This window comes from Euprymna scolopes, chromosome 12, assembly GCF_053919585.1.
Source record: "Euprymna scolopes isolate OS-2025 chromosome 12, ASM5391958v1, whole genome shotgun sequence".
NCBI classification, from domain to species: domain Eukaryota; kingdom Metazoa; phylum Mollusca; class Cephalopoda; order Sepiida; family Sepiolidae; genus Euprymna; species Euprymna scolopes.
Genome location: NC_136493.1, coordinates 86,148,504 through 86,174,190, shown reverse-complemented (window position 1 = coordinate 86,174,190; position 25,687 = coordinate 86,148,504). Strand labels below are relative to the sequence as shown.

Sequence of the window (25,687 nt, the reverse complement as noted above, 5' to 3'; positions counted from 1 at the left end):
GTTTGAGAGATAAAGAACTTAAATATAGAGTTCAAGTGTTAGCTCCAGGTAGTGGGCCCCTTGATTTCTAAAAACTTCGGCTGACCTAAAATAAAACAAAAAAATAAGAATAGGAAGATTATTGCTTAACACGAAGATTCATGTGTGTGTGTATATATATATATATATATATATATATATATATATATATATATATATATATATATATATATAGAGAGAGAGAGCAAGCAAGGGGTCCTTCAGTCTTTGATGAAGGGGTGCCTGTGCATGAAATTTTTGTGGCAGGAGGTGCCTGAGTCACCATTACTAAATACCAGTGGCAAGTGAAGTGTATGTTCAGGACGATTGGAAACAAATACTGAGATAAGCGGAGAGCACATACAGCACCTAGAATTCCCAAATGGTCACCCATCTGGTACTAACCAGGCTCAATGTTACTTAACTTCGGTGATCCGACGAGAACTGGTATGTTAACGCAATTATGCTATATATATATATATATATATATATATATATATATATATATAATTATTTACTATAATAATTATTAAATACCTACAGATATTAGTGTTTCAGCTTTTCGGGAATCATAGATTTGAACCCAGCAACAGAAGCCATCTCTGGCTTCATTAGCAGGGACCTAATCCATTTGGCCAGCATTAATCACAAGAAATACTGTTGAAACTGAAACATTTATTTTAAAATTTTTTTTTTTAACGTCTGTCAGAGTAATCTAATTATATGATAATCTGCATATCAGAGCTAAATTGACCGACTTGATTTCAACTGAAAGTGCTCAACAATAAGAAACGAGTTTCTTAAAAGGGCAAACATAATTATTTACTATAATAATTATTAAATACCACCTTTCAAGAATCATCAGTGCAGGGTATCACGATTAACACTGGTCAATAGATTTGAACCCGGTTATATATTTATTTTTATAGACAATTGTTAGACTAAACATGCTAATGTTTTGGATAATTGATTTGCAAGAAACCATTTGAGTCTAAAGTTTCATTTAATATAACCCATCCCACTTAAATTTAGCATTTTAATATTTTATTGATAAAAAAATATATTTCACTTCTTTCATTTGAGAACCAGCTGCCTTCTCTGGCAAATAAACTTTATTTCATCGCCTGACAAGTGACTTTTGCTGGTTTTGGTTTCCTGCAAATCAATTGTCCGAAACATTAGCATATTTAGTGTAGCAACTATGTAATATTTGTCTATATAAATAAAAATATCATATTTTGCTCTTTTTTATTGAGCACTTTTAATAACCTTGTACTTTTTAACTTGGTGTATATATATATATATATATATATATATATATATATATATATATATATATATATATAATAAATGATGCGCATACGATGTAGATATTTTTCATTGTAGAAGTATCATCTAAAAGTTGAACATAACAGATTTGACTGGGTTTGACCCTGGCTCAGCAGATTCCATAGTCAGGATTGATGTTCCTTAGGTATGTGCAAAACGAATGCTGATGCTCAAAATGTATAAACATTTTTACTCCCTCCCTTTGCTCAAAAATTCACTAAAATTCAGGAAACTAATCAATTTTAATGAAATTTTCAGTATTTATCAAATAATGATCACAATATAATGAACACATTATTTTTACTTAAATCTTAGTGGAAATGTTTTGTTTAAAAAAAAATACCTTTACTAAAGTTATGGCTTTCAGTAGTAAAAAAAATTGCTTTTTTTTTATGAAAATAAAGCATTATAAATTGTAACAATTTTAAAAAAATATTTAATTTTTACAGGAACATTATGAAAAAAGCCCCCTAAAGTCCATACTCGATATAACTCGAAGAAAAATTAATTTCTTAAACTACTGATATTAGCAGTATTATTGTTTCTTTAATATTTTCACACAAAAAAACTTATAATTGCAAAAAAAAATATTTGTACATTTTTTTTTTTTTTTTAATTACAGGTTTCGCATAATTTTTATATGTATGATTTCAATATTTTCTTTGCTTGCATGAATGTGAAACTTGCGGCATAACATAATTTTTATATAATCTTGAAAAATAAAAAATTTTCTTTTTCAATATAACATTTTAATATATAGGAACATAAAAAAATAATTAAATTAAAAAAATGGTAAAATTAGACAAACCTTCATGATAGGAATGTACGGATGCACATCTGGGGGAGAGAAAAAAGAAAAACAGCACCCCCTACCCGCCTTTAACTACCTGACGTCATTTTCAGACAGCCTTTCGACTGTCTGAAATTTTGGGTGTCCGTATAATCCATGTGACAAGGACTTTGTTTTCTTTCGGTTGAACAAATCGAGAATCTCTCACTTTTGGGAGCTTATTAAGCTATTTTTTGTATAAACAAAGTGTTTTCTTAAAAAAATTTTTTAAATCTAATTCAATATCTAAGGACTTTACTAATTATCTTGGAAATAGATCCAGAAAACTAATAACAAAGATTTTTACAATGAATTTATTTAACTTCAAAATTTATTAAAAATGTTTTCACGACGAGCTAACTAGCTCGTCGTGAAAACATTTTTCATAATTTTTTTTTTTCACGTGTACAAATATTGTTTTTTATTTTGGAAATTTAGTCTTTAATCTTTCAAATACAATCAAAAAGTAGTCAGAAACCTACAAAAAATTATGATAAATCAGCTTTCAAAACTATGTCCTCCTATCTTTATTCGTCCATTTTTTGCCCGTACCTAGTATTCATCATTCTACCATTCTTTCTTTTGGTTTCTTTTTGCAGCCGTCATTTCTCAATTTCCATATGGTTGATTTCATTTGAAAAAATTTGTTTTCTTTTTAGATAAACATCACACCACATCAATACATTAAATCACATTTTTTTCAACAACTGAACTCCTCATCATCTCTATATTAAAAAAGTTGTGCGACCACTTTTCGTCTGCCTGTGTGTGTATTTTCTTGCCTCTACATGACTTACACGTTCTTATTATTTACTACTACTTAGTTGATTATTTATTTAAATGAAAAAAAAAAATCCATATAAAATATGAAAACGAACTTTTCAAAATTTGACTTAAAAATAATTCTAAAATGCATTTCGGTTTCTTCCTACGTGGGTCAGTATTTTGACCATTTATTAATAGCTGAAAAGACAAAAGATTGAATTATTTTGTGACTCTTCAAAATTTGAAAGAAATTTTAGAACATTAATAGAAAATCATTTAGTTTAAATTTCTTCACAATTAAAAGATTAAAATTTTTGGAAGCTATTTGCATCCAATCTTTTCATGAATATTACTTTAAGAAGCAATTGTCAACCTTCACAGGAAAACAATCTTCTCAGTGACAAGCAATATGGATTTTGCCCTGCAAGGTCAATTGCTGATCTGCTGTAATATCGCATAGGATCAGCAAATCTCTTGACAGTCTTTGTTTATAGAGTAATAGCCGTTGACATAAGGCCTTTCATAGAATCTGTCACAAAAGATTGCTTCACAAATTTACAAGCTATGGAGTATCTGACAATGTCTTTGCGGCTGTTGGACTCTGTCCCAGCAGCATTAGCAGTAATCATAACAACAATGGCAAAGAACTAATCTCCTAAATCATTTGATATTTGCTTGATCTAAATGCTTCATACTGATTCGATCAAAAAAAAAAACATGCTCCTGACTTCTGCAAGGTTGGTTGTCTATAATAGACTTTAGCCAATCAAACACAATCTCTCTGGGAGCCAAGCACCTGTTCATGAAATCTATATAAACAACCACATTTGCTCTTTATTATAAAAGAGTCAGTGATGAGACAAATTTGCCAAACAAATACTTACTCAGAACATTATCACTATCTTTTTATAGCACAGAAACGAATGTCAGTCTAATCTCTGGCAACATCAGCATGTGGACTTATAAAAATCTCACTCACTTTTAAATATAACGACACCTTAGCAGTTATGGATTTACTTTCACATAATACAAATTTTGCTAATTCACCCAACACTTCAACTTGCATACATATAGTTATAACTTTTTCCTTGTTCAGGCCTGTGGCTAAGCAATAAACTAACCATTCTCAGCATATGCATATCTCAACCTGACAGAAGCTAGATGGGCAACTCAGAAATGACTCAAACTCTAGAATGTATTCTCGACTGTTATGAATGACACCAACACATCATTTGTAGCAGCAACATTAAACGCATCTACAGTGATTGAGAAAAGAGCTAAGTAGAGAGGAGCAGGTGACACTGAACTGTCTATAAAGCAGTCAACATTCGAAATTGAAATATTGACTCATCATAAACACTGATGAGTCTTCATTAAGATGAAGCATATACATACAGTAGAAACCCGGGTACAGCATTAGTCCGTTCTGGGGTTGTGATCGTAAGGTGAAATTGCCATATGACTGGGGGCTAAGCAAAATTGTCTGCATTACATATTAAAAATTAGTAACTAAATACAGTACAGTATATAATACACATGTATATAATCAAATAACACTGGGCAAATACTGTAACCAGGGACGAGAAAAACATTGTATTCCGCATCGTAATCTGAAAAAAACGTATCTCGGGGCTACTGTATTCTGGGGTTCTACTGTATGTGGATTTAAAGAAATATTTATTATGAATAAATATAAGGGAGTAAATCCAAATATTTTGGTCTAGCTTTAATGATGTGTCCTTATTTTTTACCAATATATATATTCAATAACTTTCTTATTAAACTCAACACTATGGCAAGAAAGAAGAAGAAAAAAAAAGGAAATGTATAAAGTGCTGAAGATGAAGTATTACTTCAAAATATATTCATCTTAATCAATAAATATTGTTTATTATCATATAATTGCATCACGATTTGGCTTTCAAACATATATAATACGTATTCATTTTATATATGCCCTAGCTGGGCAAACTTGAGTCCTTGTACCGGAAAAATGTCCAGTACATAAAAATTGTTTAGTAAATTTCAGTACCTTACTTGCCTGGGTGGATTGCCTGCAGACTGAGATAAACCGCGTCACACACACACACACACGCACACGCACGCACACACACGCACACACACGCACACACACACATTAGAAAAATTTATAACAATCTATATATATAAAAATGTAAAGTTGGTTCGTTCTAAACAAATAAAACCATGTTTATACGTTACCAATTTATTTGAAATTTTCAGACAACCCATTTTTAGAGTCGAGGTATGTTTTTATATTATTAAAATAAATTTACCTAATTAAAATTAAAATATTAAATAAAATAAATATATTTATTTATTGTTTCTGCGAATCTGTTCTGTTGATAAAACTGAACTTCCGGTTCGATTCATTTCACAGCCACGAATTGACGAAAGGTTTAATTTTCTGTTAACTCGATAAGTAAAAAAAAAACAAAAAAAAAACATATTTCATTTGTTTATCTTCCAAATTTTTTAATTTACACATCTTTTCTTTATTATATAAGGCCAAAAAAAAAAAAGTTTGTTGCTTGCTTTTGAGTTTTTTTTTTTTTTTCTATATAAGATTACTCATGCAGAGAGTGATCCGTGCTGAAATAATGTTATTATTTAAAAAGTCATTCTTAACATGGGGAGGTAAGGATGTTTTGTACCTATTCTGTACTTTAACCTTACAATTGAATAAATAAAAAAAAAAAACATATCGTAAAACGTTATTTAAACGTGGAAATATGATTTAAAAAATAGCGCGGCTCTCTGCATTAGCACCATTTTTATTTATTGTTGTTGTTTCACGAATTTTCGGCCAACTATTCCTCTGGCCTTCATGAAAAGAAGTCCTTTTATAAATGTTCAGTAACTTTTTCCTTTTATTATTCTTAAAGAGTAAAACTTTTCTTATTCATGAAAGGAGTTAAGCCTACGTAAATAAATAAATGTTTGTACACGTGACAAATTATCAATAAATGGTTTAGTTACATTTTTAAAAAAATGTTTGTAAAAGTGCGAAAGGTGACGTTGTTGTATACTCCCATGCTTAATTTCTATACTTATAGGTTTTTGGAATTTTTTTTCACTGGATTATTATTGATTGGACATTAATTAAACAGATTATTAAAAAAAAAAAAATGTAAAAAAGAAATCATTATTTCGACATTTGAAAGTGGTGCTCACTTTTTAGTTACAACGTTCTGATAAATCAGTCACCCATTTTGTAAGCAATAAAAACGCGGTATATCAAAACCATAGAAAGTAAAAATAATGAGTCTCTACCGCATTTGTAAGTCAGAAATATATTTGTTTCTCAAAGAAAAAAAATAGAGAGAACAGGACTTTTTTTATTGTTTTCATGAAGATAAAGTTTCGAGATTTTTAATTATTTTTTTTTTTTTTTTACTTATTTAGTCAGTTTGTGTTTTTTTTTTTTAAATTGTTTTTGTGAAAGGTGAGTTTTTTTTCCAAACTTTTGTTTTGTTTCTTTTTAATTTTTTTAAAGTATTATAAATTTCACTAACATGCTGGAGAAATGTTTAATAATTTGGTATTTTTTTAGATTAGGTCCACCTCCACAATTTTCCTTTCAATGACGACATTTATAGGTTTCCGAGAATGCTGAACACGCAAATTGCATTGAAATTTTGCGGAAATAAATAGTTGTATTATGCATTGTATTCTTCGGCGGCCATCTTTTTATGTGCACACGCGCCATAAACAAATACACACACGTAAAAAATATGGCCGCCAAAGATTACAATGCATAATACAACTTTTTATATCTTGATAACTACTTATTTCTGCAAAATTTCGATGCAATTTTCATATTCAGCATAGTCGAAAACCATTTCAAGTCGTCATTTAAAAGAAAATTGAGGAGGTGGACCTAATCTAAAAATTTACCAATAATTTTTAATCCCGTACGCCTCCCGATACATTGCTTCGTCAACATGCGACCATTTTATATCTCCCGAAGACACTTCCGTATTTAGAAAAAAAAAAAATAAATAAATAAAAAGTGACCGATTTACCAGAACGTGGTAACTAAAAAGTGAGTATCCCTTTCAAATGTTGAAATGATTTTTTTTTTTTTCAATTTTTTTTCATAATCTGGTTAGTGTTCAATCAATAATAATCCAGTGAAAAAATTTCAAAAAACCTATCAGTATAGAAACTCCACCACGTAAGTAAATAAATAAAAAATGTTACGTGCGCATGCGTTAGCCTTGACTAGGGGGGTACTAAGGGAACGACCATTAAATAATTCTGCGGGTCTCCATGGAACTCAACGCCCAAGGTGTATCAAAATAGTTTTCATGATCTGAAGAAATTTTTTTTTCCGAAAAGTGGGTGATCACTTTTCCATCTAAATTTAACTTAAAATGAGCACCCACTTTCTGGCCACCTGAGGAAGGGGCATTTATTTTCGTGTTTATTGGCTTAAAGGGTTTTTTGACAAGGCAGTTTGGTACGCGAATGCATATTTAACAGTTTTCGTTTATGCTCACGCATAGCATAAACAAAGGCTACGTCTGTGAAATGGAAAATAGTCCCAGAGTTCAGGGGTTAATACCATGCAAAAGAAATCAAACAAAAAGACTTTTTAGCCAAGAAACACACAGAAAGAAAAAAAAAAATAGCATCCATTTTTTTCTATCGAATTCATTTCCTGTTTTTATTGAAAACTATTTCCCCCCGGATTTTTTATATAATTTTCCATTAAGGGCTGTGCGTCTCACGTTCGTAAATAACAAAATTTTTTTTGTAGATTTTGGTGTGCTAAAAACGAATCTGCAAACCGTTTCCGTCACAAAAAAATAGTTTTTATGATATGAAGAAATTACTTTTTCGAAAAAGTGGCGATCACTTTTCCATGTAAATTTAACTTAAAATGAGCACCCACTTTCTAGCCACCTGAGAGAGGGGGGATTTTTTCCCATGTTTATTGGCTAAACAGCTTTCGTTTATGCTTACGCATAGCGTAAACGAAGGCTACGGCTGTTAAATGGAAAATAGTCCCAGAGTTCAGGGGTTATTACCATGCAAAAGAAATCAAACAAAAAACTTTTTAGCCAAGAAACAGAAAAATGCCCCTCTTTCAGGTGGCCAGAAAGTGGGTGCTCATTCTAAGTTAAATTTACATTGAAAAGTGATCACCCACTTTTCGAAAAAGTAATTTCATGAATGTCATGAAAACTTTTTTTTTGCTACGTAAACGGTTTGCAGATTCGTTTTTAGCACACCGAAATCTACAATAAAATATTTTGTTATATATGAACGTGAAACGGGCCTTAAAGTAAAATAATACCGGATTTTTTTGAGCAGATTTGCCGTTTAGTTGTACAAATATCCTCAAACCAGGTAATCACTAAAAGGGATTTTTAAAAGTCGTCACCTGTATCGAGCAAAAGTTTAAAACCACCGATTATATGTCAGCCTACATCATGGTAACATATATTGAGTGAGTTCCTAACAGTATTTTTAGTTTAAACTCATTTTCCCAAAATTTCCCCAAACTTAACATGTTCGATACAGTCTGCCGCCATTTGTATTTTGCAGATATACCGATAAACATTGAATGTTTTTGAACCGATTATACATTACATAAAAACACTAAAATCTTATCCAGTTAGGTAGAACACTTACTTTTCTTGCCTTTGATAACATTTATTTGTTATATATTTATTTTTTGACAACTTCTTTGTATCTGTGTTTAGTAATATAAACCCTTTTCATTTAATGTAACGTTTAGTCGGCTCGAAAAACAGTGTTTAGTGGTGTATTTGAAAGCTACAAATGGTGGTGGACACTGTTGATTACTTTAAGTTAGAGAAAGTGAGTTAAAACTAAAAAAACTATACAAAATACTGTCAGAAACCTATCCATTATGCCAGCCTATGTCATGGTAACATGTTCGGTGAGTTTCAGACACTGTTTTGTATAGTTTTTAGTTTTCAACTTACTTTCCCAAACTTAACGTATTCAACAGAATTCGCGACCATTTCTGTTTTTTGAGCCAATTAAACATTTTACATTACATAAAAACACTAAACAATTATCCAATTAGGTAGAAACGTAAATTACCTTACCTTTGCTTTCATTTATTTGTTTTTGGACGACTTTTTCGAATCTGTGTATAGTAACCCCCCCTCCCCCCACCATCAACCAAATATTAATTACTAAATCACATTTTTTAAAACAACAACAAAAAAAGCATTTAGCGTTTCAACATTTTTGCTACGTTCGGCTTCATCCACTGATTGTTGGTTAAGTCCAAAACATGAATGATTGACAGAAACTCTCGAGGATCCAGATCAAATTCTGCAAGAGCACCATTTTTTTCAGTTTCGCCTTCTTTTTCACTTTTTGCAGTGGATTGCTGTACTAATATAAGAAACATGCATTTTCTCTTTTATTAAATTTTTCCATTACACCAAATTGAGCCACTGCAATGCGTGGCAGGGTACAGCTAGTATATATATATATATATATATATATATATATATGCACACTATTATATAAAAATCACTTGGTGCGTGTGTGAGTTCCTTCCTCTTAGGTTCTGAAATGGCTGAGCCTAACTTTTGCAAATTTCACACAACAGTAATTTATATGTCTGGCAGTGTTCTTAGATGTGTTTTGTACAGAAATTCATCCAATAAATATCGGAAATCGAAAAAATTCCAATCCTAAAAATAATCTTATAGATAAAAAAGAATTTTTACAGGGGAATATAATAAAATCTCACCAAATCATTTCTTCTTTAAAAAAGCAAATTTATTACTATCTGGAGATGTAACTCAGTGGTAGAGCATTCGACTACAGCCTGTGTGTACCTCAATTTTATTTTAATTTTTTCTTATTAATACAATAAAAGAAGAGGTACCATTTAAAATCGCTGCAAATCATTTCTTCGTTTGCATATTTTAAAACTAAACATTAATCAGAAATGACTTTTCCAGAGGATTCATCGTCAAGCCCAGATATCAGCTGACATGATATTGTAAACGGAAATTGATGAATGACATTGTCATTATTATTTTTAATTAAAAAAAAAATTTTTTTTTTTTTGCGACTTGGTCCACTGGACAAATTATTCCTTGAAATGTATAATTGATTCTATAATAATAAAGACACAGTTTGCATAAATCAAAATACTATGTATAGTCATATTGTACGACTGGCAACTGAGCAATGCCAGGCAGCCAGCTAGTATGTATATATACAGAGCCGTCAAAAAGAAAGTCCACACTTGTAATTTTTTCAAAAACTGCAAATTTAAGCTAAATTTAATGTAACTGTTTAAACAATCTATACCTCATTTGATTCACCTTTTATTCCTCTATAATTTTACCTCTTCATATTTGTCTTTTAATTGAAATATTCTAATGTTCATGTCAATTTAAAAAAATAGCTTCAAATTAAGGAGGCAAAATGAAAGTCCGCAGGAACAAATTTGCTTAAAAACAGTTTAAATTATTGCCCCTAAATCAGTTTAAAATATCCACCAACAGGCAACAAAGCATCTCTAATCATGTGTTGTTGTTCCAGGTTATACAACATAATATTTAGTCCATATGCCACAACTTTCTCTTTGTGATCGTCAGGAGCTCATTAATCTCCACCTTTTTGCTTTATCTAACCGAGAAATCGGCCGCAGATTGAAATGTGATGAGAAAACAGTACAAAAGACTGTGCAAAAGCGCCAAAACACCAGCAGTGTTTGTGATACCTCTAAATCTGGTCGTACTAGAGTTACTTCTAACAAGGAAGACAATGCTATCAAGATCCGTACCCTAAGAAACAAATTTGAAACAGCTCCTAAAATTCAACAACAGTGCAATCGTGTTAAAAAGTGCTCTCTTTCTACTGTCAAGAACAGATAAAAGGAATTTAATTTGTTGCAAGATGCAAGCCAATGATTTCTGTAAAGAACAGAAAGCGCCATCTGGATTCGTCAGATGCAATGACTCTTCATATTGGTCAAAAGTGCTTTTTAGTGACGAAAGCAAGTTCAATAGGCTAGGCAGTGATGGTAGGCAGTACGTCCGTCGGAGGAAAAATGAAGAATTTAATCCTAGGTGCTCAGTTTCAACACTGCAAGGTGGTGAAGATTTAGTTTTGGTGTGGGGCATTATTAGTACCAATGGTCCAGGGCATATAGTTTGCTTGCAAGGTCGAATTAATTCAACCAAGTACATTAATATGTTGACTGAGCATTTTCTGTCCTACTTTGGTCGGAATTTGGATGATAATCCCATCTTCATGCAGGATAATACTCCCATTCACACAGCTGGCAATGTTAAAAGGTTCCTGGAAGAGCATGATATTCCATGTTTGGATTGGCCTGCACAATCTCCAGACCTCAATCCAATCAAAAACGTATGGCATTACATCAAGCAACATCTACGCAATGCTAAAATTTCAAATTTGGAAGAACTAGGGACAAAAATTAAAGAAAAGTGAAATGCTCTTTCCTCGGAGTATTGTTGCAGTATAATTCAAGGAATTCCCAAAAGATTTAAGGTTGTCAAATTGCAGAAGGGCTATGCTACTAAATATTTACTAGTTCATTGTGTTTCTGTTGTATTTGTGTTGCAATAATGTCCTAAAGTTACATTTAAAGAACAATTTTCCATTGTGCGAACTTTTTTTTTGCCTCCTCAATTTGAAGTTATTTTTTTAAATTGACATGAACACTAGAATATTTCAATTAAAAGTCAAATATGAACAGGTAAAATTATAGAGGAATATAAGGCGAATCAAATGAGGTATAGGTTGTTTAAACAGTTACATTAAATTTAGCTTACATTTGCAGTTTTTGAAAAAATTACAAGTGCGGACTTTCTTTTTGCCATGTGTGTATATGTATATATATATATATATTTAAAAAAAATTTTTTATTACATTTTCACCCCAAACAAGGCACATTGCCACTTTGTTGTAGGGGGGCTTCTATCAGGGACATAAGCATCAGGGGTACTGTGTAGGGAGTTGGGCAGCAAGCGGTCGGTTCACATTACACTTGAACTTCTGCATGTCAGTACAGTTGGGGAAGCAGGGACCCGGAAGGGAATTCCAAAGTCTAGCTATCCTGGGGATGAAACTACTGGAGTAGAAGGCTCTCTTACATCTAAGGATTTCTACTGTGTAGGGGTGAGATTTAGTTGCTTGTCTAGTTTGTCAGGGGTGTTTACGTCGAGGGGGCACAAGTGCTTGCAGTTCGTCAGAGCATTCACCATTAAAGTACTTGTAGAACAGGCAGAGGGATGCAACGTTTCGTCAATGAGACAGAGGCTGAAGGTTAGATGACAGTTCAGGACCTATCAGATTGGCGACTCTCTTTTGAACCTTATCTAGGAGCGAGAGACTAGTGGCAGATGCACCATCCCAAATATGACAACAATACTCTATACATGGGCGAATGGTGGCCTTATAGAGGTATAGGATACTTTCGGGCATTAGTATCTTTCTAGCATGGTAGAGAGAACCCACCTTCTTCGCGGTGGTCCTGGCGATACTCTCAATGTAATTGTTCCAACTCATGTTTCCTGTGAGCATTAGGCCGAGGAGTTTAAAAGATGTACTTTCAGATAAAGAGTCATTGGCTATTGCTATTAGTGGTAGAGAAGGTTTCTTGTAATTATTGAAGGAAACGAGTTTAGTCTTGGCAGCATTTAATATGACCATCCATTTATGTCCCCATTCCACTACAGATCGGAGGTCATCCTCTAGTGTTTCTGCCATTTCTTTAGATATGTGTTCATTTGTTTTCCTGTTGTGTATGTTATAGAGTGTGGTGTCATCAGCATATATACCCATCTCACAAACAATTTTGTCAGGGAGGTAATTTATGAATATTAGGAATAACAGGTCCAAGGATAGACCCCTGAGGCACTCCCACATTTATATCATATTGTTTAGATGTATGACCATTGAGACAATCTGGATTTTTCTGTTATCTAAGAAGGATTTAATTATGTTATGTATTCTTCCAGTGATGCCATATCATCTGATTTTCCTGAGAAGACCTTCATGCCATACCCTGTCAAAAGCCTTAGATATATCTAGAGCTACCGCTCTACCCTCTCTCCTGCTTTGTCCAGTGACTGGTATATACGTTCTGAGATTAAAGTTAGAATGTCTGCTGTGAAACGAGCTTGCCTAAATCCATATTGTTGCTCGGTCAGAAGTTTAGCATCTGTAAGGTGATGGACTAGAGCTTGGTTAATTATGGTCTCTAATATTTTGGCGAAATGTGGGAGGAGGCTAATGGGGCGATAATTTACTGGGTCAGTTCTTTCGGCAGAATTCTTGAAAACTGGTACTACAGAAGCAGTTTTCCAGCAGGCAGGAAAGTAAGATTCATTAAGGCATTTGTTGTAAAGTTTGGAGAGAACTGGAGCTACTTCGGCAGAGCACTTTTTTAATAGCACAGCCGGGATGAGATCAGGTCCACATGCTGTTGCAGTGTCAAGATTTCTTATGATAGCATGCACTTGAGAAGGGGGTGATTTTCAGATCGTCTAGTGTGACATCTGTCTGCAAAGGAAAGTCAGGGAGGTGGTGGTTGGCAAGGTCCAGTGTGAAGTCGGAGGCAAACCGACTGGCAAGTATGTTAGCCTTCTCAGTTGTAGAGCAAACAACTTCATGATTGTTGGATAGTGGGGGAATTGTTGATTGCCCATTATTTACTACACTGTTGTAGATTTTCCAGAAGTCGCGAGTTCCTAATTTCTGTGCTTCGATGCGTTTTTTAGTGGTTTCAGTAAATTCTCTCTTAGCTGTTGCTATTTCTTTCTTAACGTTACTTCTGGCTTCTGTATACTTCTGCCTGTTTGAACTGGATTTATGTCAGTTAAATTTGCGGTACGCATGCTTCCTTTATGCTATTGCAGCTGCACAAGTAGAAGTAAACCATTGGGGAGAGTGGGGCTTGCTATAAAATTTGCATGTGGGAACGTGCTTCAATGGCCGTTTTGAACCATTCAGTGGCCTCATTTGCACAATGTTCAGCAGGAAGTGAAAATATATTTTGCCATGGGGCATCCCTGGTGAGATCCCTGATGGCTTCCCAGTCAGCCTTTTTATAATATCTCGTTTTGAGCAGTGGCTCTTCAGTTTTGGCTCTAAAGTTTAGGGCTATTTCAACCATTACCACTGCATGATCGGCGTTCCCAAGTGGGCTGTGGGCATTAGTTACAGTCATCGGGAACTGTGGTCAGAAACAGATCTAGAAGTGATGCGTGTTGTTCATGTTGGTCTGGGAAACTGGTTGGAAACGTAATCATCTGTGATAGCGAATGAAATATAGAGAAGTTATGAGTTGTGGTACCAGCTGTGTCTGTGTGAGTAGAAAATCCAAGCCAGTTGTTGTGGTGGACATTGAAGTTACCAAATACATGCACTTTTGCACTAGTGTTGAGGGAAAGTGCTGTATCTATGCTGTCAGAGACTTTGTTTAATTGGGTACAGTGCTGGGTCGAGGGAGAGCGGTAGAGAAAATAAAAATAGCTAATGTTATGTTGCATGTTAAGTGTAAAGCACATAAAGGCTTGATCATCCAATTCTACTTTAGTTTCTCTAGTCAAGGGGAGTGTGTTTCAAATATATACTCCAAGCCCGTGCATATATCTGTCAGAGTCCTTATGGCAGAGTGGGAGATATCCAGGCATGTTAAAGTAGTTAGAGGGGATCGAGGAGTGTAGGTTAGTCTCACTTAGTGCTAAGATATCCGGGTGTTTAAGAGAAATGCTTCAACATCATTTAAATTAGTTCTAAGCCCACGGATGTTTGTAACTGCAAGCCTCAAGGGAGAAGGCAGGTTGGTTTTGTTTGAGTTTGGGCCTGGTTTTAGCGTCATTTTTTATTGTACTCTCATTTTTATATATATATATATATATATATATATATATATATATATAAAACATTGGATACTTTACCTTTCACCAGACTATCCATTCACGTGAAATCACCTTTATCTTCGCCCTATTCCCTCTGCTTCACTTTTTGTTATCAAGTAAGATCTTTGACTTACTTGCAGTTTCACCAAATACTTTTGCATGCAAAATCCGATCCCGCATTTTGCTAATTCCTACCCTCTGATGAGAAGGAAAGTATTTCTTCGAAACTCCACGGATTAAAGACTATCCACTTATTTAGTGTTTCCTTTTCAAATTAAATATGTTTTTAACTCTTTTTCAAAGTGTTTTTAACGTGTTTTATTAACTATTATCTCAATGACTCTGTTAAGTCTCTAAAGACAAAGGATACCCCCTGTAGGGGCAGCTGCACGTGTAATTGTGTGGCAAGGGTTGCACAATCTCTAACTACACCTTTCCTAGATCGGCACTGCTTGACTCCAGTGGCAAGGAGAAGTCTAGAATGGCTGGAAACAATGCCGAGATAAATGTAGAGTACATACAGCACTTGAAAATCCCAAATGGTCACCCATCTGGTACTGGCCAGGCTCATTGTTGCTTAACTTCGGTGATCTGACGGGAACCGGTGTGTCAAATATGATTATGTCATATATATATATATATATATATATATATATATATATATATGTATATTAAAAGTTGAAATGAAATTAATGATTAATAAAACTGAAAAAGGCATAACAAACAAATCCTAAGTAAGCATTTGAAATTCTAACATCTGGAACCTTGAGGTGATCTACTGATCTGAATCGCTCAATACGCCATATCTTAAAAAATATCAATATATTTATGTCACATCCATTCGTAAAGCATATGTATTTCATATGGATTGAAGGATAATATGTTTTAAGTTGTTACATTTTTTACATTTTTCCTTTTTTTTATTTTTTTTTTTTTTAGGCATTAACTGCTGTACAATGTAACAATATGGAATTGCATCGAATTCATGTAAAAAAGATGAGAATTTTCTGTTGTAATAAAACCTAAGTTTTATGCTTTAAAAATTGGTATTCGCATTCCAAAAAACATGTATTACATAAGCCAGAGGAATTCCAGTACACACACATGCACACAAGTTTTGATATGGGGCAACAGGGAGAAAGTAGCAGCCCTAGTTGAAGTAAGTGCCCCTTATGATGATGGCCTTAACAGAGTTAAGAGGGAGAAGGTAACAAAATACCAATGCTTTGTGTACGATATGAAAAGAAAAAAAACAAAACTACCTAGCGAATACCTAGTGAACCATGTGCAAGAGAAATACAATTGCACTCAAAGAAACGGTCAGAATCTTAAAAAGATTTCTCTGTTGGAGTGGAGAGAAACAGAGTGAGAGAGAGACAGAGAAATAGAGATTTTAAAATCATTGTATCGGCACACAGAGAGAGACAGAGAGAGAGAAAAACACAGAGAGACAGAGAAAGAGATTGAGAGATAGAGAGAAAGAGATTTTAAAATCATTGTATCGGCAAACAGAGACAGAGACAGAGAAATAGAGAGATTAAATTATCGAATCAGCACAAAGAGAAACACAGAGAGGGACATTAAAACAACGCTACATTTTTACTCTGTGACTCATCGCTGTTTAACCCATAAAAATATTAAAATCTACTTTTTTTGGCCATGCCTTTATTAATTATATGAAAGCACAACTTTGCATAATGACTTAAAATTTAACTTATTAGAGTGGGGGATCACTTTCCTATGAGACTTTATCATAAAATGCGCACACACTTTTTGGCCACCTAGTGTTCAACAAGACATGTCACCCTTACTATTTCTTTAAAGTTTGGTGATTGAGAGAGAGAGGGAAGAAAGCAAAGCATGACAAAAATTTTTTTTTTTTGCGACAGGGCAGGGGGAAGGTTTACATTGAAACCAAAAAATAACAATAAATTTAATTAATTCTTTTTCGATGGAAGGGGATCCAGGATTAAATTTTTTTATGAGACCGTTCTGTACTTTCACCTAACAATTTCATAAACAAAACTAACACAAAAATAGGACAAATTAAATTGGTGGAGGGATTACATTAGAAACATAAAAAATCGAAATATTTAATTTCTTTTTTGTAAATATGACCTGGTAGACCAACACACAACCTACCTTTAAAAAAATATTTTCATGAGGAGTTGGAGGTGTCTATTCTGAAAGCCGTTCGTAACTTTAGGAGGTTGGGGAGCAGCAGCAACAACAATGGTAATATAATTTTTTGCAAGGGAGGCACGCTTTTACTGGGCGACACTGGTTAGCGGGTACTGCTAGTTAAATATATGATAGTTTCTGGTCCAAGAATAATAAGTTGAATAAATACAAAAAAAATATATATATATCCATTTTAGATGTGTTCTCGGCAGCTCCATAACTCTCACTTCTTCTATTTTGTTTCTCAGTTCTTGTTTACAATGGAGCAATGTTTCTGACAAAAGGAGAAGAAAATAGCTGTGATCAGGAGTGTTTTCCTAAACAGTCACTTGAGATGTCCTCATTTTTCTCCTATTTCTATCTTTGTGGCCATGTCATTAATAAAGGTGCTGGAAGTAAACGTTTTACCTGGGCTGACATTATCTGCCTGATAGTCAGAGACCTAAACCTTGGATTAACCACCAAGGAAACCATCCTATCAGCATGTGCAAAGTTCTGGGGCTGCTGTATTCCCATTTGGTGAATGGATTCTAGACCTTGCAGTAGCTTCTGGTGGTGCCTCTCGATGCCATATTAGTGGGTAATGTTATAGCTTTTCCTTTACATGGTTGCAAAAATCATTCTTCGTTCCTTTTCTTTTTTTTTTTCTCTCTGTTCTAACAACTCTGTCAACCTTTTCCAAATATTTCAATCCTCAGTAATGAAAATTCTCAAGAAACAAAACAAAATTAAACCCAGAACCCCAACTCTCAACATAGACCCCCACTACTATGTCTCCTTCTCTAACATCAGGTCTATGTTCCAACTTTCAGAGGTTGTAATCCAATAAAGAGACTAAACCTGACCTATTGTTCTTGTGTGAAATTGGCATTAGACCGACTGTTTTCCTAGATGATTTTGGGATTAAAGAATACTTAAACAACATCTAAATCTGACCCCCAAAATCGTCATGGACATGGAATATGTGCCTACATTAGAGATGGCTTTCCATGTGGTAGGAACATCTCCAGAGAAGATCCTAATTTGCCTTATATGTGCTTCAGAGTAACACTTGCTCAAAGCACTGCGTTCATATTTGGCGTCTATTATCCCCATAACAGCTGAGATACTATCATTGAAAGTATCTCTGAAAAAATGAACCACATTCTGTCTATCTATCTGTTGGCTAACATTCACATTTGCGAAGACTTTAATGTTCACAACAGTTAGTCCACTCAAACAAGATGGATGATGAGAGGAGGTATTGTCATGATTTTCGATTGTCTATGAACTAACATAAATTGTTCACAAACCCACCCGTACACCTGACTCCAACAAACAATATGCAAGACCCTTTTTTTTACAACTTGCTCAGAAATGTGCTTATCCTCTGTTGTGTCTCGATTGGGATCTTCCAATCAGTTGTCTTGTTTAAGATAAAAGAGCAAAATGTAATAAACCCTCAAATGTACCTCTCCATTGCACTGTATATTGATATACTATGGCTGATTGGGATAACTTCTGAACATTTATATCAAATATACCTCTGCACTCCATTTTCAAAAAGAATGTGTCCTCTATAGTATCCGACCTGACTGAATGGTTAATTGTGAGTATAGACTGCTTCATACCCTCCAAGAAATTCCAGCAAAAGCCCAACAGCCAGCTGTGGTTCACCCCAGAATGTGCCACTGCCATTGCACACAGAAATTACTATTTCCATTGCTTCCAACATAATAGATGTTGTGAAACTAAAGCCATCTTTAGAACTGCCAGCAACCATTATAAAAGAGTAATAAAGAATGCAAGAGATTCGTTTGCTAAGTACGTCAAGTTTAAAGTAGCTGGGCAGTGGCTTGGTTCCCACTAGTTTTGGCGAATGACAAACAGGTTCTGAACAGAAGTGTGTCCTCTATCTCTACCATCATTAATGGACCTGAAATAATTTCATCAGCATCTGACTAAACAAAATTCTTTGCTAAGAACTTTGCAGCAAATTCTTCCTTTTGCAGTCAGGGCCGTCTACCCCCCACTATATTTCCTCATGTGACTGAAAACACACTATAAGACATACAAATATCTGTATGTGATGTTGCCAAGCTTATCAAAAACCCTGATTCAAGTAATGCGACTAACCCCAGCAGCATTCAGTTCAGTTCATAGTGCTCAAAAAACTTCAACTGGAACTAGCTCTCATACTAACAAAGTTCTTTAAACGTTGCCTTAAGGAGAAATGCTTCCCAACACCTTAGAAAACTTCACCAGTCTGCCTCGTATTTAAAAATTTCAGACATTGGTCATACCCTCTCAGTACAGACCAATTAGTTTCCTGTGCATTATGAGTAAGTTGTTGGAAGCTGTGATAAACAGAGAAGTGGTCAACCACCTGAGCAAAAATAACCTGCTCAGTGACATGTAATATGGTTTCCATTCTGCAAGATCTACAGCTGATGTACTAACTATAATATCACACATAATTATTGAATCTCTCGACAAGGGCTTCGTTTCTAGAGCAATAGCTCTTTACATATCAATGACTTTTAATAGAGTATAGCATAAAGGTCTACTTCACAAGATCGCCAGCTATGAAATAGCTGGAAATGTCGTTTCAATTATTAAATCTTTTCTCTCTGATAGGCTTATAAGCAAATTCTTCCTTTTGCAATAGATTGGGGGAGCGTAGATGGGCAGAAATCAGAAACTCATAGTATTAACACTGATATCCCTCAAGGTTCTATTCTGGGCCCAACTCTCTTTCTGACCTTCATCAATGACCTCATAAATCACATTCTTAGATCATTCGTAGACATTTATGCAGATGACACCACAATCTATGGCAACACTTCAAAGGCCAGTAATGACCAAGATCCTTCTGATGCTCTCTCTTCTAATCTTTAAAACATGGTGCAATGGGGAAAAAGGTGACTGATTAATTTTAATGCATCGAAATCCAAGCTTCTCTCCTTTCATCATAATCACTTTGGCCCACATCACACACCAATTGAAATGAATGGTTCTTGTCTTGAGGAAGCTCCATGTCAATAACCAGATTCTAGGACTGACCTTCACTTCTGATCTGAAATGGAACACCTACATCAAATCTGTTGCCAAGATCACTGGAAAAATGGTTGGATCACTCTACTGCTCCAGTAGGTATCTCACTGCTAATGCACTCTATTTGTATAAGAGCCAGGTATGCCCTAAAATGGAGTAGTACATCTTGGCAGGAGCTGCTCGGCATGCTCTATCCAACCTTGGCAGAGTTTGAAACCTAGTAGGTGATGCCCTTTTCTCTTCCCCGCAACCTCTTTCCTACAGAAGAGACGTTGCGAGTTTGTTTCTGCTCTATCATTATTTTCATGGCAAGTGCTCATCTGAATTCCGGTCTATGGTTCTCCCTTGCCAAACTTTCACACAAAACACTTGACTAGCTACCGCTACTATAAACGATTTTCCCCACTCTCTGTGCCCAAATCTAAACCCATATTCCATGAACAAAGTTTCTTTTTCAGAACTGCCTGCTTGTGGAATACTGTTATGCTGGCTTGATTCCCAATTGAATACAACATGACAGCCTTCAAATCCAATGTAAAGAAGTTCTTATTGAGCTATCCTCATAAATGATTAAATTCTACCCAATTTACACCATTTACGATTACTGCACTACCCCTTTACATTCATTAAACCTTATCTTCGAGTGACCTTCTGGCCTTGATATACGGTGATTCCCAAGTCAAAAAAAAACAAATGACAGCTAAAAAATTACATTATTTATTGCATTATCATATGTGCAAAAACAAAAAAACAATAGAGAATATTCCTTAATGGAGTTTCAAAAAATTATAATTTTCTCATCAGAGGAAGTAGTTCAGGTAGTATATAAAAGAAAAGGAAAGATTTCTTGAATAGAAAAAAAAAATGTAAAACTTAGAAAACATGGAATCTGATTGTGGGAGTGAGAAAGAAGAATTCGTATGAACAAACACAATCGAATGGTAAAATTTGTGGACAGTATTGAAAGATTAGAAGCTGCAATCATGGAACAAAGTTTGTGCGAATGGGAAAAAGTTATAATCTATTACAGATTATAACTTTTTCCCATAATCCAAAGGTAAATGCGGTCAGCAGATTCTTGCTAAAATGAATTAGAAGACTGTTAAAGAATAATTTTAAATTCTTTAAAAATGAAAGTTAAAAAAAAAATATATGCGATCTTCAACCTTCAATCGCTTCCTATTGCAAGAATTGTTTTTGATAGTACTTGTATTTTGAAATTCTCTTTTCTTCTAACACACACACATATGTGTGTATTAGAAGAATATATATATATATATATATATATATATATATATATATATATATATAATGTATTAGACAAAAAGAGAATTTGAAAATACAAGTACTATCAAAATATATACTCGACTATTCTTCTATATATTCTATATATACTTCTAATACACACACATGTGTGTATTAGAAGAAAAGAGAATTTGAAAAATACTATCAAAAACAATTCTTGCAATAAGAATTGTAATATATATATATAGTATGTCATAGGTGGAGAGTGGTAGTTAGCAATTTGTGCAGGAGTTCAGAATCAGTATCAGGATTTTAAAAGCGAAATAATGTAGGGAGTTTCATAATAGATACATTATGAAATACATTCAGTTTTCCATGATCCAGAACATCAATAGTTGTCACAAAATCCTGGCATATTATCACACACTGTATTTCATTTCTAATTAATATTGTTCATAATCAACTTTAATAATCCCACACAGTTAACAGGTGTGTTAGGTCAGTATGAACATGAGAATAGGTCTGTGTGTTTATGATGTGTACTTTATTTTAATAAAGAATTTTATTTCACCACATTTTAGACATTTGTGTGTTTAATTATAAACATTGCATGAATGTCCAGTCCTCCTCCTCCTTCACATTATGCACACTTCTAATTGCTGTAATTCAACGTTAATTACATCTTTGCTACATATTCCAGTTTGTACGACTAAATCCACACTATTTTCTCATGTCAATTCATGTCCAATTTCTTTGCATCATCTTCCAGCTTTTTTAACAATTATTGTATTTATTATTTTTTATTAAAAACATAATTCGACTTATTTTGAAATCCTGTAATTTTCCGAGTCAATTTATAAGTAAAATGTTGATTTCTGTCTAGGTGTATCAGAATTTGGGGGGAATTTTTTGACATCCCTAATAGAAAACTGCGAATAAAATATATAAAACCCGTAATTTCTCTGTTAAAAGTGGATTGTTTATTTTCTGTATGGAATATACTTCCAAAATAAACTATTAAAAGTTGTTTAAAAAATAATAGAAATATTATTTTTTAAAAAACAGTGTTCATAAAATGCCGATGCGCATTCAACCAGCCATTTTTTTTTTTACGTATGAAGTCAATTGAATTTTACAAGTGAAATCTTTTTCAATTTTTAAACTTTAAAAATCTATCGAAATTTTTCTATTGGTTCAATTTTTACGATATTTTCAGGGTTAATGTGAAATTTTATGCTCTTTCCAATAAATTAAATATAATATTTTAGACAAACGTTTTTTTTTTTTTAATTCACTCCCCCATTTTGGAATGTCTATTAAAAATTAAATAATTTATGTACCAAAGTTTTATATATCGCAAATTGAAGATAAAAGATCAATAAATAAAATATTCTAATTTAAAACAAAAAAGGAGAAGTGTTTTTTGGAAATTTACCTGTAAAGTCTAAAGTATAAAACCTTTTTTTTTTTTTTTTAAACCACGTTGAGCTCATATTATGCTTATATCGTCAAGTAAATACTGGACGCCGACGGCAATTTTTTCTATTTCATTTAATGTTTTCTTTTTTTAGATATTTTTTTTTTAAATTCAGTCGATAAAGTAGAAATAAGATATAATAATCAAAAACTCGTGTATTTCATTAAGAGAATTAAAAAAACAAAATCGGTCGACTGAATTTTTTGTTTAACGGGAAAAACTTATAAGTGAATGTGTGATTTTTTTTTTTTTTAACTATGAAGGATCAAAAATACTAATTTTGGTTAACAGTACGCAATAAAAAAGAGACATTAATTATGTCCCTTTGACGAATCCGTATTTGATAAATTGCAAATTAGCAGCAGCAGCACTTTAAGCTTATGGGGCAAAACGCGTTACGAAAATGTGATTTTCTACAACCCTCACTTTAAAAAATCCTTTTATTTAAAAAATACATGGAATATAAAATATAAATATGGACAATTCTTATAGATAAAGAATTGAAGCAGCCATTACTTAGTTTGTTTTTTTTACAGGTAAGTGATTTTTTTGGCATTTATATATACTTAATAGATTTTGGTAGCATTTAAAATTTGTTAAATTTTGTGAAATCTTTTTTTAAGAAAACCGATGAAAAAAAAAATTGTATTTTTTTGATTAAACCTTTTATTATTTTAAAATTTGGTCTTTCCTCATTTTATTGAAAAAAAATTACGGTTTGAAATTACATTTTCATATTGATTATAAGCTTCGAAACAGAGACAGTCTATATAATCAGATGTTTATTCAAGTTTTCAATGGTGGCCTCTGATACTCCTAGTTTCTGTCCAATGCAAAATTTCATTTTCCATATTTTTTAGCCTGTTGTATTTTTTGTTCGCTTTTAAAACATGATCTGAATAATGCGTTTCCATATTCAATATTAAAACAGAAACCCATTGCATTTAACATCTTGTAATCCATTCTTTAGATTAAAAATGAATTATATCCGCATTTCAACAAAAACAGAAATCCACTAAATTTAACATTTTGTAATCCATTCTTTGAATTAAAACTGAATTATGTCCGAATTTCAACAAAAAAAATTTATTCACTTGACACACAATAACTTATGTTTCCATTTCAATATTTGATGTTATTGTTTGAGAAAAATAAATCACCTTTCTGTGCCATTTTAAGATTGGCAATATGGATTAGTTAAAACATCTGTTGTTAAGTGTTGAGATGAAACCATTTGATAGTTTTTTTGGGTTTTTTTTCATTTGCAAAAAAAAAAAAAAAAACATTTGAAATTATCGAATGCAAAATAAAAAAAACTGTCCAGCAAAATTTTGTATCCATTTCAATTAATTGCTTTGTTCACACAACTCGTAAATGCTTCAATTATTTCTGAGTATTTTACTAAGTATTTACTGCAGTAATTACCCCCCCCCCAATTAAAATGTTAACATTTTGCATTCTTATGTCATAAACATATACTACATAATCCAATGGTAAGTGAAGACACATCTAATATTTTTTGTGTCAAACTTGGTTCCGTTGAACTAACATCTTATGGAATTTGATATTCAAAGTATGATTATTTATTTATCTAATATTATCTAGTTCCATATTTTTTATTCTAGATATTCGTAGCTTTTTTTAATAGATAATTATTTCCATTCTTTTTGATCGCTTGCAGAGATGCATCTCAACATATTTTGATGTCCCTTCTTAACAAATTTCTTCTTCCTTTTTTTTTTTTTTTTTTTTTTTTTTTTTTTTAAAGCATACAAGTTCATTGAAGAAGTCTGAGACTTTATTGTGTTAACTTCCTTAAATTTATTGCGATTTGAATTTGATAGCTTACATTTATTTAATTTTTTTTTAATCTATTTTCATGGAGCATTTCATTCCGGATCTAAAAATGAAAGATGTTTTCAATGTTTCAAATTTTATGGTTTACACAGATTTTATAGAAACCACTAATTCTAATATCACCCTTTGCTTTTCTCAAAACTATTGTCGATTGTGTCGTACTGTTCCCTTCCAAGTTTTCATAAACTACATCTTTGATACAGACCCATTCTCATGTGGTAGGTTCAACGTTAATCCTCTGGGGTAGCACACCTAAAAGGCAGGAGCTGTAGTGAGTAATATGCTGGCTACAGGCTAGATGCATCTGAGAGACCGAGTCACTGGTGGTATAACTGGTAAAGTATAGTTGCAGATGCAATAGAAGTGACCGTATGCTCCACAGTGGCTACTTTCGGCCAGAAGCTGCGGCTTCCTGTGTTACTAGTTATCGTAATTATACTCCACTGGACCACAGCACAGTAAGCTCAGAGGGTGCACATTTGGTATGCAACAGATGAAGCACCAATTATTGTGCAAGTGAGGCAAGGGGAAATTGTTATTAAAGAGTAAATCTTTAACAAAGCAAAACTTATCAAGATAAGAAGAACTCAACACTATTAAGAGGAGCAAATTAAATGTTATTGTATAATTCTGGTCCTTCTCTTCTGATGAGAAACATTTAGCTTTAAAATGCCATGGCCTAAAGAGTTTTTTTTTTTCTTAAATTTTCAATTAATTTTTCCTTATTGTTCTGATGATATAATAAAGGTATATGTAACTTTTCTTCCTCATCTTTCATTTAATTTAATATATGTACCCCCCACACACACACATATAATGGACTCTCCCATCGATTTCGATGTATGAGCATCTAAAAAAAAAACTAATTTCAGTTTTGGTGTTTCAGTCTTTCATGGAGCTTCAGCCTCACCAGTGACTTGCAGATGCAATCACAAGCCATGCACAAAAATGTATTCCACAAAGTGTCACTTGGTCTAGCAGCCAATTCTTTTCTCTTGATTCTCTGAGTTTTCATACTCTTCCTAATTCAAAAAATTT

General features: G+C 33.2%; 1 protein-coding gene and 1 pseudogene across 1 annotated transcript in view; one reads left to right on the top strand and one right to left on the bottom strand.

Annotated features, from left to right (window-relative positions):
* LOC145291392 (brefeldin A-inhibited guanine nucleotide-exchange protein 3-like) overlaps positions 1 to 25,687 on the top strand; it is a 230,040-nt gene that overhangs the window by 5,689 nt on the left and 198,664 nt on the right. The gene's annotated exons all lie outside the window — the stretch shown is intronic.
* Positions 15,371 to 15,488, bottom strand: LOC145291660 (5S ribosomal RNA; annotated as a pseudogene).